Raw genomic sequence first — 5,681 nt, forward strand, 5'->3', positions numbered from 1 at the left:
TCTAAGGCCCACATCTCACAGTTTCCTGCACTTCCCAATATCGCCACCATTGAAGGGAAAAGCCTTTCACACATTAGACCCTTGGGGGGACATTCTAGATCCAACCTCTAACAGGGGTGGACACATATTTGAGCTGCTCAGTTCAGGATCACAGATAAGAGATTTGAAACACAAACACTTCTGGGAATGTTGAGGTCAATTTTATAATGAGGGAAGTTCTGCTCTAGGGTATCTAAAAGAATAATCAGGGTGACTTGGTGAATTTGATTGGTACCGCATAAGTTTCATGGATGAGTTTTAGATGTAATAAAAAAAGAAAAAAAAAACTAATAAGGTAGATTATTAATCCTTTAAAGAGACAGAAACTATCTCCCTCATAAGTATAGGTATTTGCCCCTACAGACCCCTGGTTTGCCCATTGGCTAATAGGAAAAAAACATCAGCAAAATGGTGACTAGAAAACCTTGGACCCTCTTTCCCACCATGGACATATCAATTCCCCCAAACCTGGACAGATTCCCTTTCTGAGACACTAAGAGGCTGGCTCAGGAGCTCCTACACCCAGGCAAGTGCAAAGCCAGCCACATTAAAGCCAGTAGGAATGGAGCCACACACTGAATTCAAAGTTCTTTTCTCCTTGCTTTCTCAATTACAAGTCTAAATTTGTTTTCCCTGTACTCTGTTCCATATCTTAGTGACTCATTATAAAACTAGGTGAAAGCATTAACCATTTCACTGTTCACCACTAACTTCCAAGGTATGGAAAAGGCTTCAATTATTAGGTAGTTATGAATTTAAAGCAAAGACTGACTATGGCAGAAACCATGCACAGACCTTCAAATGACAAACTTCTGAACGATCACAGTTTTCTTAGATTCCCAGGTTGGACTGACTCAGTAACCTTGGGAACAAGATAAAATATTCACAACCCATGTTCCAGAGTTTACCTTCTCAAGTATAATGAAATATCTTGCTGCCCACCTGCTAGAGACTAAGATAATATCTCCACAAAAGATGCTACAAACCAGGTATGGCAGCACATGTGCCTCAGGAAGCTGAGGCAAGAGGATTATAAGTTCAAGGCCAGCCTGGGCAACTTAGTCCTGACACCTTGTGTCAAGATAAAAAGGACAGGGACAGGGAAGGGGCCTAGATCAATGGTAGAGAGCTTGCCTAGCCAGCATAATGCCCTTGGGTTTGATCACCAGAATCACTTAAAAAAAAAAAAAAAAAAAAAAAAAAAAAAAAAAAACCTCAAAGCAAATAAAATTAAATGAAAAACATGGGAAAAATCAATATAAACAATGATGCCTTCAGAATAAGCACTGGCATTTATAAAGAAAAAGAACTCAAATGAGAAAAAGAACAAAACTAATTTTGTGCCACAAGATTCTAGAAAAAGATGAACAACCTAAACCTAAATTACCAAAAGTAAGATTAGAGCAAAACAACAACAACAACACCAAAAAGTTGGATTTCTTAAAAGATATACAAAACTAAAACTACAAAAAGTTGGATTTCTTAAAAGATATACAAAACTAAAAAAAGCTAGAATAAGAAAATAGAATCATAAAAAATAATTAAAGTAATAAAGGAAGGACGATACAATAGAAGTAATGCCACAGAGATGAGAAAGGTTAAAAAGATTACTATGAACACTGATATGCCAAAAAGAAAATGAATACCCCAGAAGTTAATATATTCTAAGAAATACAGCCTAAAAAGACTTGACACATGAAGAAATAAAAATCTGAATGGGCCCTTTACATGTGAAGAGGTTTATTCAATGGTCACTAAGCAGCACAGAAAGACAATCCCAGGATCATAAAGCTTCACTGGAGCATTCTACCACACACATACACACACACACACACACACACACACACACACACACACACACACACACACACAAACACACACACACACACACATATATATATTTTAATATTTTAGCACAAATCCTTTTCAATCTTTTTTAAAAAGTGTGTAACAGGAAGGAATACTTACAAACTCATTCTACCAAGCCAGAATTACCCAGATTTCAGTGCCAAACAGAGACAGTGTAAGAAAAATTACCGGTTATTGTCCTGTCAGGGTGCCGGGTCGTGGTGCTTGGGCGGTAGCCAGCGGTAGGACTTTGGTGGGGCAGTCTCGGGGCAGCCTGGCAGCCCGCGGCGCTCATCTTGGGCCGCTGTCCCAACCTGCATCTCTGGGCTCGCGCGGCTGGCAGTCCGCAACCTAGGGCGAGCGTGCAGGTCCCGTCAATGAGGCCTTGGGACCAGGGCCCAGCTGCAGCCTCCTCCATCGCAGTGGGGGAGAGGAAGCGAGATTCAGCCTCCGGGAGGCCCCAGCATATGCCCCACCTAACGGGGACTTCACCTTTGTCTCCTCAGCAGACTCGGAAGACCTCAGTGGTTCCATAACATCCCAAGATGTCAAATTAAACCTCGGTTGAGATTTTATCAAAGAATCTACAGCTACTACATTTCTGAGACAAAGAGGGTATGGCTGGATTTTGGAAGTTGAAGGTGATGATCCTGAAGATAACAAGCAACTCTTGGAAGAATTGGATATCAATCTAAAGAATATTTACTACAAAATTCGATATGTTTTGATGCCAGTGCCATCACTTGGTTTTAATAGACAAGTGGTGAGAGACAATCCAGACTTTTGGGGTCCTATGGCTGTTATTCTTTTCTTTTCCATGATATCATTGTATGGACAGTTTAGGGTGGTCTCATGGATTATAACCATTTGGATATTTGGTTCACTGACAATTTTCTTGCTGGCCAGAGTTCTTGGTGGTGAAGTTGCATATGGCCAAGTTCTTGGAGTTATAGGATATTCATTTCTTCCTCTCATTGTAATAGCTCCAATACTTTTGGTGGTTGGATCATTTGAAGTGGTGCCTACATTTATAAAACTGTTTGGTGTGTTTTGGGCTGCCTACAGTGCTGCTTCATTGTTAGTGGGTGAAGAATTCAAGACCAAAAAGCCTCTCCTGATTTATCCAATCTTTTTATTATACATTTATTTTTTGTCTTTATATACTGGGGTGTGATCCAAGTGTTTCATGAGTAGAAAAAGACAATGTTACATTTGTGTGTAGGCTAGGACTTCTTGCTGAAGGGATTGGAGAAAACGTTGCTGGTAAAATTTCAGTTGAGATGAGAAGGCAGGTTTAAGGTCTTTTTACAACAATATTTTTTGTATTTCATTAAGCAACTACAGTTATCTGGGATTTTTTGGTCACAATTCTAAACTGTTTGGTTTTTCACACTCCAGTGAATAAAATATAGAAGCATTGTGTTTAAAAAAAAAAAAAAAAAAAAAAAAAAAGAACGAAAGAAAAGATACCAGAACAAATTCTGAAAAAATTGTGAAAAAAATCCTCACCAAAATATTTAAAAACTGAATTCAACAACACACTTTAAAATTCTATATGACTGAACATTTAATTTAGTGAGAGAATATTTCCTGAATTTTCATGAGGCACTGGATTTGAGCCTCAACACCACATGCACACCTACACAAAAAATGAAAATTAAAGAATTATACGCCATAATCAAGTGCAATTTACCCCTGAAATGCAAGGATGGTTCAAAATGAGGAAAATCAATGCAATCTACTACATTCATAGAAGAAAGGTCAGTAAACACATGATCATTTCAGATGATGTAGAGGGGAGGGGAAAAGCACTTGACAAAACTCAACACTAATTCATGGTGAAAACAATCAAGAAACCAGGATTGGAAGGAAACAGTCTCAACACAAAGAAAATCCCACAACTGACATCAAACCCAACAGTGAAAGCCTGGAAGCCTCTCCTTTAAGATTAGGAAGGAAGAAACATGCCCAGTCTTGCCACTTCCATTCAACAAAGTAGTAGAAGTTCTATGAGCAAGTCCACAGGGAAAGAAAATAGTAGACATCCAAATTAGAAAAGAGGTAAAATTCTCTGTTCATAGATGACATAGTTTGACAGGAAGAAAAACCTAAATATGGCATACAACACTTTCAGAACTCACTTAAAAATTCATCAAAATTATAGGATAAAAATCAGATGTTTTTCTACATATATTGAAGAGTCAGAAAAAGGAATCAAGAAGTAAATCTCATTTAAAAAGCATCAAAAAGAATAAAATACTTAACAAACTCACAAGGAGGCAAAACCTCAATTATTTACAACTTTAGAATGAGGTGGAAAAAATTAAATGAAGCAATAATAAGTAAAAGTTTTTTTGTGTTCAAGGACTGAAAGACTTCAGATTGATATTTCCATATTACCCACAGTGCTGTACAAATTCAATACATCCTTATCAAAATCTCAATGGTATTTTTGTCTAAATAGGAATAAAAACACTTAAAATTGGTATGAAATTTCAAGAGATTTTGAATTTCCAAAGAAATATAGCCAAGGAAGAACTAGGAGATCTCACACATTTTAATGCCTAAACTTAATTTGACAGGAACTAAAATGATGGAATTGACATAAAGACCAATATACAGACCAATGAAACAGAATGGTGACACAGAAATAAACCCATGTGTATATGGGAAAAGGGTCTTCAACAAGGATCTCAGTACACAATGGGGAAAGGACAAAACTTCAACATCTATTAGAGGAAAAATTGATGTTCACATTCAAAGAATGAAGATAGAACTTACCTCACATGTAAACATTAATGTGAATAGAGGAAAGACTTGAATTAAGGCCTGAAGTGACTAAAACCCTATATGAAAGGATAGTTTCATGACATCTGATTTGATGTCTCTTGGAATGACACTGAAAGCACAGGAAATAAATATGACAAATATGACCACATCAAACATGAAAATGTAGGACAAGTGATGCAGCTCATTGGTGAGTATGTGCTGAGCATGTAGAAGAGCCATTAGTATTGAGTTTTGTCAAGTGCTTTTCCCCTCCCCTCTACATCATCTGAAATGATCATGTGTTTACTGTGCTTTCTTCTATGAATGTAGTAGTTTGCACTGATTTCCCTCATTTTGAACCATTCTTGCATTTCAGGGGTAAATCGCACTTGATTATGGTGTATAATTCTATAATTTTCATTTGTTGTGTAGGTGTGCATGTGGTGTTGAAGAAACAAAATCTACAAGCTCTACTAAATACACACACACATTATTGACACTTTCTCTGGTTGAATCACGATTTATACATACTTTATTACCTCTGTAGGATAAAAATATTGGGGTTAGGCATAGGAGAGTCATAAAAAGGTGGAAGTATGACTTTGCTATTGTCCTTACTTGAAGAACTTGTGCTTATTCAAAGTATTGCTTCCAGTAAGGCTACCAAATTGACATGACTGTCACACCTTTGGTTTGAAGCAATGATTGCATTAAATCTTCTACTGAGAAATAATTTCAGTTGTGTTATGGGGCACAACTTAAGAACAGACCGATCACCACTGAGAAGTCCAAATTTGAGAGTCTTTGTTCAGCCAGCCAGCTGACTGTCTCACACAATGCCCCCAAAAATGGCTATTGGGAGAACTGCCCCGACCACAGGGTTGTAGGGCTTCTTATACCAAAAATTACATTAATCATAAGTGTCTGTTGCTATGATTCAAGATTGCACATTAATATCATGAGATCATCAACAGAGGGGGAAGTGGGTCAAAATGACCCTTACCTAGGTACAAACTAAAGAATGG

The 5,681-nt window shown here is 37.5% G+C and overlaps 1 pseudogene across 1 annotated transcript; it reads left to right on the plus strand.

The window, feature by feature from the left end:
• The first annotated feature begins 812 nt into the window (after positions 1 to 812).
• Positions 813 to 3,268, plus strand: LOC306658909 (protein YIPF4-like; annotated as a pseudogene). Its single transcript has 2 exons — positions 813 to 896; positions 2,311 to 3,268. The product of its transcript is annotated as a protein YIPF4-like (transcript).
• Positions 3,269 to 5,681: the final 2,413 nt, after the last annotated feature.

The sequence above is a fragment of the Sciurus vulgaris genome (assembly GCF_902686455.1).
Source record: "Sciurus vulgaris genome assembly, chromosome: 4".
NCBI lineage: Eukaryota > Metazoa > Chordata > Mammalia > Rodentia > Sciuridae > Sciurus > Sciurus vulgaris.